This window comes from Seriola lalandi, unplaced genomic scaffold, assembly GCF_002814215.2.
Source record: "Seriola lalandi dorsalis isolate HSWRI2012SDOR001 ecotype SW California unplaced genomic scaffold, Sedor1 jcf7180002054929, whole genome shotgun sequence".
NCBI lineage: Eukaryota > Metazoa > Chordata > Actinopteri > Carangiformes > Carangidae > Seriola > Seriola lalandi.
The window spans coordinates 847,603-858,545 of record NW_019525481.1 but is presented as its reverse complement, the minus strand read 5'-3'; the positions used below and the strand labels follow the sequence as shown (position 1 = coordinate 858,545).

The 10,943-nt window shown below is 42.9% G+C and overlaps 1 protein-coding gene across 1 annotated transcript in view; it reads right to left on the bottom strand.

Annotated features, from left to right (window-relative positions):
- shank2b (SH3 and multiple ankyrin repeat domains 2b) overlaps positions 1 to 10,943 on the bottom strand; it is a 171,678-nt gene that overhangs the window by 29,133 nt on the left and 131,602 nt on the right. The gene's annotated exons all lie outside the window — the stretch shown is intronic.

Below are 10,943 nucleotides of genomic sequence, written 5' to 3'. Positions count from 1 at the left end.
CCCACCCACCCACCTGACGTCCTCCACAGCAAACTCCACGTCAGACTCTCCGTCTCCTGAGTCTCAGCTCAGCTTTACTCTTAAAAGCTGCATTATCACTGTGTACACAGTAAGGCACAACATGTTCCCGGTTGCTAGGCGACAGTTGCTGCGTGATACCGCTGGAGGTGGGAGTGGTGCTGAGAATGTTATCAGTGTTTGAGAGGGAAAGGAGGGGGCGGTGGTGGTGGCAGTGGATCGTACCATTCATCATTAAACGGGGGACTTGATTTGATAGTGAGTGTTTTTGTCAATGGAGATTTCTCCCCGTGCAGCCATCTTAAAGGTCTGAGCGTCACGCCGCGCTCTGACAGTGTCGTGTTGTGTTTGTTTTAAAAATAAAAAGTTGCTCCCCGAGCACCGTGGGCTCAGCACGCTGCTCTTTCTGCGCACTACCTACAAATAAATTATTTATGGGAAACGAAGCTTCCACTCTGTGTTATTTTCAGACTGAGCGTCATGTGACTTCAGTGTGTCGTCCGCTCCGTCGTGCGTCGACTCGTTGGCGTTTGTGTGCACGCTGCTGCATGTGTGAGAGAGTCCTGACTTTCACTGAGACGTATTGATTAGTGTTTAAGTGTTAAAGTGGGTAGTGAGTAAATAGCTGAGGGGAGCTGATGATGATGATGATGGGGGGGGGGGTCTCTCCTCAGTCTCTCCACATCTGTAGCCCACGGCACATCCCACTGCTTCTCTGGGGTTCCCACCACAAAAATCAATCCCCACTCTTAGAGCAACATCAGCTCGACGAGGTGTCGACTCGTTAGTTGTCGTGTCACGTCAGACAAAAGTCGATGTGACAAAAACCCAACAGGAGACACATGAACCAGGGGATTCATCCGCTCATTAAAAATGTGAGAAAACACAAAGGCCACCTCATGTGGGAAGAGATTACATCACTGTCACGTCTTCTTGAATATGTTCACATTATAAATATATATATATGTATATATATATATATACACACATATATATTTCAGTAACTTCAGTAACATTAGCATTCATTAGCATTGTGAATTCACTCCAATATTTACTCTTCTCTCAGCTGTTTTCGTCTCCACTGACTCCTGAGAAAAACATCTGGCTCTTCAGCTGCTAAATGTTCCACTATGTTGGTTTGAAATGATCGAGGACACATAACGAGTAAATGAGTAAATCTCATCAGCGTCAGGGAGCCAATCAGCGTGCACCAAGATCTAATCATGCTGGTGATTAGCTGTTGCATTTACAGGAACATGTCTGGGTGTGTGAAGAGACCGAGCTTCAAGATAAAACTAAAATCTGTACCATAATGTGTCATTATAAAATTGTTTTTGTTAAAATAAATGCAGTTAAGAAAGTTCTGGGTCATAAAACCAAAACTCTGGAAAGCTGGTGGTTTGTCATTATATTGATCACTTTCACATTAAACGTTTATGTCATTTAATCCATTGCTGATATAAAAATATTGATTAATGCAGATTTTAAAACCAGAGCAGAAGTTTAAAGACTCAGATATTCTCCAGCAGCTTCACTCTCTTCAGTCTCTGACTCGTTTCTGACAAACAAGACGTAACGAAGAGGAACTCACCTCTTCAGAATTACACATCTGGATACCAAAAGCACAATAAACACAAATGCACCAACACATGCTGTGTAAACACACACACACACATGTAGTGTATATATAAACTACACACATAGACCGTCTGTCCGAGCTCTGAACACTTTCCCTCTCCTCTGTGAGAGTCTACGTCCTCCCTCTCAGTCCCACAGCGTCAGATTATATCGACTGAGACACGACCTCCAGCGGGTTTAGCTTGAAACTTTGAAAACAGGTGTTAACAGCTGCAGGCAAATTTCCTTCGTATAGAGAAAGGTGTTAAATGACTTGAAAACTCAACATAAAGCTGCTGCTTCGTCTCGCTGAGCGCCGGTCAAACATCTGCGTCGTGAAGGGCCTTTGTGGAAGAAATTAAAAAGAAATAGCGAATTTGTTGGGGACTATTTTCAGGTGCGGATTGATACACATTTGGTGCCCCGGTGAGTATTTACAGCAGCAGGATCAAATAAACCACAATGTCCATGTTCATTGCAGCTCGGCGTTTCTTTCAACAGAGAACAAGCGGCCACATCGGCCCTTTAACCCTCCGGTCACACTGGCCACCCAGTCGGGGCAGAAGTGGGTCAAGGGTAATAATGCCTCTAATGCTGTACAGAGCGCAGAGACGTGACCTGATGCCAGCAGGTTATATGTGTTTAGCGATGCACATGTGTTTTATTGGTGTCCACACACGCAGGAATCCAGATCTAAAAAACGAGGTCAGACAGAAACAAACCCAAAGTGGGAAACCAGACATTTGACAGCGTCTGTGTCCGAAACAGCAACGTCTCTGTGCTATATTTAACTGCACGTTGGCGATTGGACACAGACAACAGGTAATAAATATATATATATTTTGGCATATTTGTGGCAAAATTCTGGCAGGAAAACAGCTTCTGAAAAGAGCACAGGTTCCTTTTCACCTCGGCCACCAGAATAAAGTGCAGCTATGGTGACAGACATTTTCAAAATAAAGACCAGCTTCAGCTTCGAATGCTCTTAATGCACAGAAAGTGCTGCAGAAACCTTTTAGACATTTACATTTTGGTACCAATTTTCACACACCAAAGTCTTATTTAAACACTAAAAGCTATGAAACGTCTTTTACATTAACATTTCCCTGCGCAGAAACACCTGATTCACAGTTGAGGACTATATTCTCTCTCTCAGGTTTGTGTTGAGTCATTTTATCCCTGGAAACGAAGCTGGACCTCAACATAAACACAGACGCCTTTTATTCCACAAATCTTAGCTTGCACACACAATGGCTGGGATATGAGACTTTTTTTTAGAGATAGAGTCAGTGAGGTGAGCTGCCTGCTGCATGGCGATGAGAGCCCCCTCCCTTCTCTCCTCGCCACCCAACCCCCCCCCTTCTTTAAGAGCTTTTGGAGAAAGAAATGGTGAGGACTGCCTGTGCTAGTTCACTGCACAACTGACAGTTGTGTGCTGTGTTGCTGTCCTCAGAGAGATGCAGCGAGGCAGAGATCTGACAGAAGGACAAGAGCACACACACATATGCGCACGCACGCACACACACACACCTGGGGGCACTGGGAGGCAGATGCATTTGCATGTTACACTGGTCACACATCCCTCTCTTGGCCAAAGTTGTGTGTTATATAAGAGAGTAAGTGCTTTACTCCATCTACCTCCATTGCACACACTCTGTCTCTCTGTCTCACACACACACACACACACACACACACACACACTAACACACACACACATACACACTAACACACACACATACATACACACACACACACACACTACTTAACTCTTGCACACACAGATGCACAAACAGAAGGCACATATAGGATGTTAACGTTTTATGCATGACTGTAATACACTGACTACATAGATGCTTCTCATCAGGCTCAAAGACACACAACCACTCCTCATTCCTCATTTTGACTCTGTAGCTAACAGCTCATACTGTAGCTAACACCTGATACTGTAGCTAATAGCTCATATTGTAGCTAACAGCTCATACTGTAGCTAACAGCTCATACTGTAGCTAACACCTGATACTGTAGCTAACACCTGATACTGTAGCTAACACCTGATACTGTAGCTAACAGCTCATATTGTAGCTAACAGCTCATACTGTAGCTAACACCTGATACTGTAGCTAACACCTGATACTGTAGCTAACAGCTCATACTGTAGCTAACAGCTCATACTGTAGCTAACACCTGATACTGTAGCTAACACCTGATACTGTAGCTAACAGTTCATACTGTAGCTAACAGCTCATACTGTAGCTAATACCTGATACTGTAGCTAACACCTGATACTGTAGCTAACAGTTCATACTGTAGCTAACAGCTGATACTGTAGCTAACACCTGATACTGTAGCTAACACCTGATACTGTAGCTAACAGCTCATATTGTAGCTAACAGCTCATACTGTAGCTAACACCTGATACTGTAGCTAACACCTGATACTGTAGCTAACAGTTCATACTGTAGCTAACAGTTCATACTGTAGCTAACAGCTCATACTGTAGCTAACAGCTCATACTGTGGCTAACAGCTCATACTGTAGCTAACAGTTCATACTGTAGCTAACAGCTCATACTGTAGCTAACACCTGATACTGTAGCTAACAGCTCATACTGTAGCTAACAGCTCATACTGTAGCTAACAGCTCATACTGTAGCTAACAGCTCATACTGTGGCTAACAGCTCATACTGTGGCTAACACCTGATACTGTAGCTAACAGCCAAATATAAATTATTCTTTTCAAAACATTAGTGTTTATTTTATAAAAAAGAATAAGAAGACCAGCTGATGAACCTTTGATTCAAAATATCAACATCAGCATAAAAAAATCGACTTTGATCCTTTAGTCAATCACAGCAGCGACCTGCTGGTTTATCATCTAAAGAGTCTCGTCTCACATCTGCAGACACAGAGCTGGAAGCGGAACAATCATGATTTCAGGCTGTGCAATAGATTTGACCTTTTCAAGAGGTGAATGTACCTTTGTGAAATGACCGAGGGCATGGTGACAAAAGCCTGATTCAGCTGTTTGATTACTGACTCCTCTTAGGAAACACGAGCTGTTGTCTCATCTGTTTTACTTCTTTTTCTTTCTGTCTTATTCTCAGATGGTTTTTTATTTTTCTCGTTCTCTGGCTTCATGACAAAACTACCTTTGTCATCAGCACTCGGAGAAACAGGGAGGAGGGAGACAACTCACAACAGCCGCACACACTCCTCATCACAGGCAATTACACAAGTTTATCATCAGTTCGGGCTGCAGGAAGTCAGAATTTAAATCTGACAAAAAGAAACATGTTGTGGGAGTTTGGGTGGTTCAAGATGTAAATATAAGATGTCAGTTTATATGAAACTAGGGAAGTGTCTGAGCTGTGACACAGACGCACCACATTTATTCCACTTACTATTCATCTCCTTTTATTGCACTTTATTTAGTTGTAAATGAATAGAAATGACCATTAAAGAAAATCTGAATCCGACTAAAGACGAAAGAGAGAAACACAAACACACTGCGTCACGTGAACCAGGACGGGAGAGAAAATCATCCTCAGTGTCCTGCGATGAACTCGAACCTTTGGCCTCATCAACAGCAATGAGACGATCCCACAGGACGGCACACAGCTGGTCGTGGGGCAGAGCTCTGCTACAGGACAAAGAGACAAACTACAGAGGAACGAGTCCTTATCACAGGAATCACCTCCTGACTTTTTACAACATCAACAACAAACTCGTCTCTTCCTGACTCCCCTCGTCTCGCTCACTCAGCGTCAACGAGCCGTATCGATACAGACGGTTACGGACGGGGGACCGAGACGAGCGCCCACTTAAACACATTTAGGCAAATGATCTGAGCGCCTGTGTTCGAGTGTGCGAAATGCATGCGTGCGTCCTCATGCCAAACTGTAAGAGGCGATGAAAGATTGATGCTTAGCCAAGTCCTAAATCATGCATGCAAATGGATATGTTCTGCTAATGTACAGTAGAGGGGAAACATGGCATACGTGCACTCACTGCGATGTTTAAACACACGCACACACACGCACACACACACACACACACACACACACACACACACACACACACACACACACACACCTCTTGTGGAACTTAAAATTAAAATAAAAAATATATCAGCCCACAATGTTAATACACAATGACCCTCATCCTTCTTTCCATTAAGTCTTTGCTTCCGTCCTTCAACCCATGATTTGACGTCCACCATCTTTACGATGGGACACTCCACTTAGGAAAATGCGTTTTGAAGGAGACAAGAGAGGACAGGGGCTCAGAGTGAGGACAGCCAAGCTGTGCACATGTATCTGGAAATCCACCATCCATTCATGTAATGTATAAATCCTGTGACGGACACATGAAGATGGAGAGTTCACCTGTCAGGGAAATCTGGCATCTCTTCACTGGGAAATCTGCTCAGCAGCTGAACACTGCAGGTCATCTGGTGGGACTGTAAAGGGATTATATACTGGAGCCAACAGGCTGCCATGGTAACCGCATCACCACTGTTTTATGGCAACTAGAGGACGGGATAAACATCTGCAACCAAACACCATGTTTTTAGATTTTCTGTCCCTTTTCCCTCTGGTTTCGTCACGTCTCCTTCACCTGCAGCAGGTTAATGTAGCAGGTGGAAATGATGTAGATCAAATACCGACTTCATTCAGACACTTGTGGCTTCATTTTCTCTTCCTGTTTGGTTCATTCAGAAATAATAAACTGATTCCGATTGTCATTTTCTGTGATTTCCATTCAGTCTGAGCCTCTGATGCGAATCTGCAGATCATTTCCTGTTGTTCGTTATGACACGTGTTACTCATCCTATAACACACTGGACCCGCTGAGCCTGAAGCCTACACACACACACACACACACATCTATCTGCAGTCTGTGAGCCACAATCACTTATGAAACGTGACGCCACCACCACTGTTCGCGCCGCTTACAAACTGGTTTAGTGAAACTGGTCCCAGATCCGTTACGACAGTCCAGTCACTGGTTTGTTGTGGATCAAATTTAAATGTCACTTTTCAGGAACAATAAGCAGAAGATTTCACGTCATACTTTCCTTCTATTTCCCAATAAAAGAATCAGACTCTTTTAACCGTCTCCAGCTTCAACAAACTGTGGATTTTTGCAGTTTTTTGCTAAATTCTGTTTCAATTTTCTCTGATAGACAAAAGTAATTCGCTCATCACTCATATGAGTTATAAGTTTTTCTATTCCCCATTTTCTTTTTGTATTTTGTCCCAAAATTGGTCGCTTATTACTTATAAATGAGCTTCTTTATCATACTGGACCTCCGACTCTCCTGCTGTTTTAAAGCTCCTCCAGTGTAAAGGTCTGTGTCCATGTGTAGTGTGATTATAGATCAGCTCTAGCTTCTATATTAATACTGTGAAAGTATCAAAGCCTCAGTCCACAGAGAAATGCACACAGCCTGTATTCAGAAACTGAGCCTTAAAACCAGCCGTCAGGACTTCTGGAACTTTGTGATGTCACAACAAAGCAGTCACCAAGCCCCGCCCACCTGGACCCACCATCCAAACCTTGCAGGATTTGGTTTCTCTGAGTGTTTTTACCTGAAATCTGCTTTATTTTTATTGGATCACTCAGAAAACAGTCAGCCAATCAGAACAGAGGCTCAGAGCCTCCTCTCTTCTGATTGGCTCACCGACCTGTTGTTACTAGAGCTCCAGAGAGAAGCCTGAGAGAGGAGATGTGAAACTACACTGAGATGGTTTTGGGTTCTTAAAACCACAAATATATCTTCTTATGGATCAACACTTCAAATAAAACACAGAAGAAGAAGAAAATATGGAGCTTTAACAACAACACAGCATCACATCACCTCAGTAAACCCAAAACTAACTGATAACATAACACGACAATCCATTACCGGCCCGGTGACAGGTGACACAGCTGCACGGCGTGATGTAATTAATTGGTGGCGCTACAACATGAAGCTGGACTGACACAGGATGTTGTGTTGTGTTTCCTCTGTCCTGCATCATATCCTCATATCCCCAATCTCTACCTGCTGCTGCAGGTAGGAGGAGGTACGGAGTGAAGGTGAGGATGTGATGAAGGTGGTAAATAAGTTTCAACTGTTCATCACCTTAAAAAAAAAAAAAAAAAAAAAAACAGCTCAGATGTATTTTGAAAGCTGCTATTTCAGCTGCAGTTGCACCTTTAGGATGACACTCACTAAACACTTCAACACTACTGTACATCTCCAGAAAACGCTCTGCCTGAAACTGCAGCACAAGGTCAAAACAAAGTGTAGAGTGACTGGAATCAGTGGCTGCAGTGATATTCAGCTCACGCTCATTAAAGAATATGAGCTACGGATGGCTAACTAGCTAGAGGCTGCGCAGCTGTGAACGTGTCGGACGCTTTCAGGCCCTTTCGATGCGTTTCTGTAAACTCGTTCTCGCTGCGATACGTCACAGTTCTGATGGAGGACGGGCGCAGACCGAGGTGGATGAAGCGGTCGACGGGAATTGGAGATAAAACAAATGAGAGATGAGGAGCGAGCGAGCGGGAGGAAGAGATGCAGACACAGATACAGTCTGCTCTCCTCATTTGATGCTCCATTTAGCAGAAACACAAAATAAACCAATCCCCAGTGCAGCGCTGCTTACAGACACACAGTCGTTATGGAGTCACATACGAACAGGGAGGGAAAAAAAATAAAAGTGCAAGCTGAAAATAGACAATGTGCTTTTCCTCCGACTGTTTTCCTCCCAGCAGCTGTGATGATTTGTAATATGCGAGGCTACATGAGTGACTGAGCTTCCTACAACAAGACGTTTCCTCCAACACTCGAGCGAAGCATAATGACTCTGAAGCACTTCAGCAAAACACACACCAGCACCGAAGATCACTTCAAGTCATTTTGATAAACACAAATCTGTACAATGCCGAGAGAGAGCAAACACTGCAGCCGCTCACACAACACAACCGTGATTTGTGCGAAGCTGCACAGAAGTCATGAGAAGTCGAACAATCTGTCTCTAAGAACACGGGATTAGATTTGTTTGAACATGACTGAATGAAATCGTCTCACACAGCAAACAAAAAAATTGAATTGAGAGAAAATAAAAATAATTTCAAAAGAAAAATCAAAAGCAAAAACTATACAGGAAGAAAAAGAAACAGTTTAATTGTACACAGTGTTACAGCTCTGCTTGGTCGTATGACTGAGGAGCTGAATTAGTTTTAACTATGAGGGAATATTGAAACAGAATTTAGCAAACACATGGACATTACACAGGTGCGCCCCAGGTACTTCTAACAGCAGCTTAACTCCCCTCTCTATCTATCATTCACTACAAATACTGAAAGATTATTATCTGAGAGATTGACTGACAAGCTGCTCTGAGCTGCTCTGAGGTTAAACGTGCAGCCGCCGCTGATCCACAGGTAAAACATGACTCATGTCGCCTCAGAAAAATCACCCGCTCTGGAAAATCAAAGCTTTTATCCACGTTGTTTTAAATCCGATGAATTCACAACATAATAATAATCGATCCTCTGACATGGAGAGAAACCGCTGCTGCTGCTGTTCTGCAGGTCGTACGTGGACAGTTCCTGGTGCTGAAATCAACTCTAATGAACTGAACTAATGAATTGACGGATGAAAATTGAAACACTTTTAGTTTAATTAAACAATAAATGTATCTCTTTAATTGAAAACACAAATTGAATTCATCAGCGCTATTACACGAAAACAGATCTGTGTCTCTCTCACACACAAATGACGGTTGTATTAGTTTCTAACGGAGCGGCCTGTCGCTGCTGTTAACACTGATCTCTTCATTAAAACTCCTGGTGCCATCTTCCCCCATCCTGCTGCACAGCGCTCTTTCTACCCTTGTTAAATGGCCGACAACATGAACCAGTCAAACAAACTACTACCTTATATTTACTATAATATCAGAGAGAGGATCCCTTCGCATGTGTGGGTGTAACAACCCAGCAGTTTTATAAATATAGGTGTATTATTTCCAAGCAAATTTTAACAAATAAAACTGCAAGTGTCACTGGCTCCCTCAAAAAATGATGAACAACTGCTCTACATAAGCTCGGGCCGATGTTCGAAGATATCGAATATCGTGATATTTCCCACCATATTCCAGATCTAAAACTCTGAACTGCTGTTTAGTGGCAGCATCGCTTTTACCTGACACATAACATGCAATAACATCATTATGTATTTTTTAAAAACAACAACAATATATCATAAAGAAAATCCTCCAAGTGCAATAAATAAAGAGAAAAATTCCCAACGATAACATCGTATATGTGTGCAACGATCCTTCTCTGCTGCTATTTGATCAATCTACATACTATATTATTATCTATTTTTTAAAAGTTTAGTATTTGATATTTGACATTTTGCAGTTTCTTGTTTTGAACTGTCCCTTTGCCGCTGTGACGCTGCAAATTCCTCCACAGTGTGGGACTAATAAAGGATCTTATCTTATCTTAAATTGTGGACGTCGGCCAAGCCCAGCTGAAACAGACCACGTTCCTGAATCAGTCACATTGAGGGAAACCTTGCACTGACCTAACACGAACTGTGAATAAAGCTGCTTCCTGGAGTTAGTTGTTCATGTGAAGTTAGCCCAGGAAAACTAGAATCACCTCCTCGTGGTTGTATCCCTCCTCCACTCAGATAAATAAAACATTAACCATTCGTGTGAACTTGAAGTCTTGAGTAATGGCTAAAGAGGGTGTTCTGAGGTCACTGTGACCTTTGACCTTTGACAACCAAAGTCTAATCAGTTTGTCCTTGAGTCCATGTGAATGCTTTTACTAAATTTGAAGAAATTCCCTCAAGGCGTTATGGAGATATTACATTCACAAGGCCAAAATGGTCTTCTGTGAGGTCACCGTACCCTTTGACCTTTGACCTTACACCACCAAAATCCAACCAGTTCATCCTTGAATCCTAGTGAAAGTTTGTGCCAAATCTGAAGAAGTTTCATCAAGGCGTCACTGAGATATCGCGTCCACGACAAAGGGACGGACAACCTGAAAACAACATGGCTCCACGTGGAGGAATAAAAAACAAAAACAAAGACAAACAGTGACGACAGACCTCAGGACTTTTCATCCTATTACAGTGTCTTCACTCTGCAGACTTCACAACGTTTCTCTCCATTCACGAGTCAGCTATCCCAATCAAAAGTGGCAGGACTCGGCTGCTGCTGTAATTACCTGCAAACCGATGATTTCACAGTAAAGTGGCTCCTGTTTCTAAAAAAGGTGTGTGGGAGGGTGAGGAAGGGGGA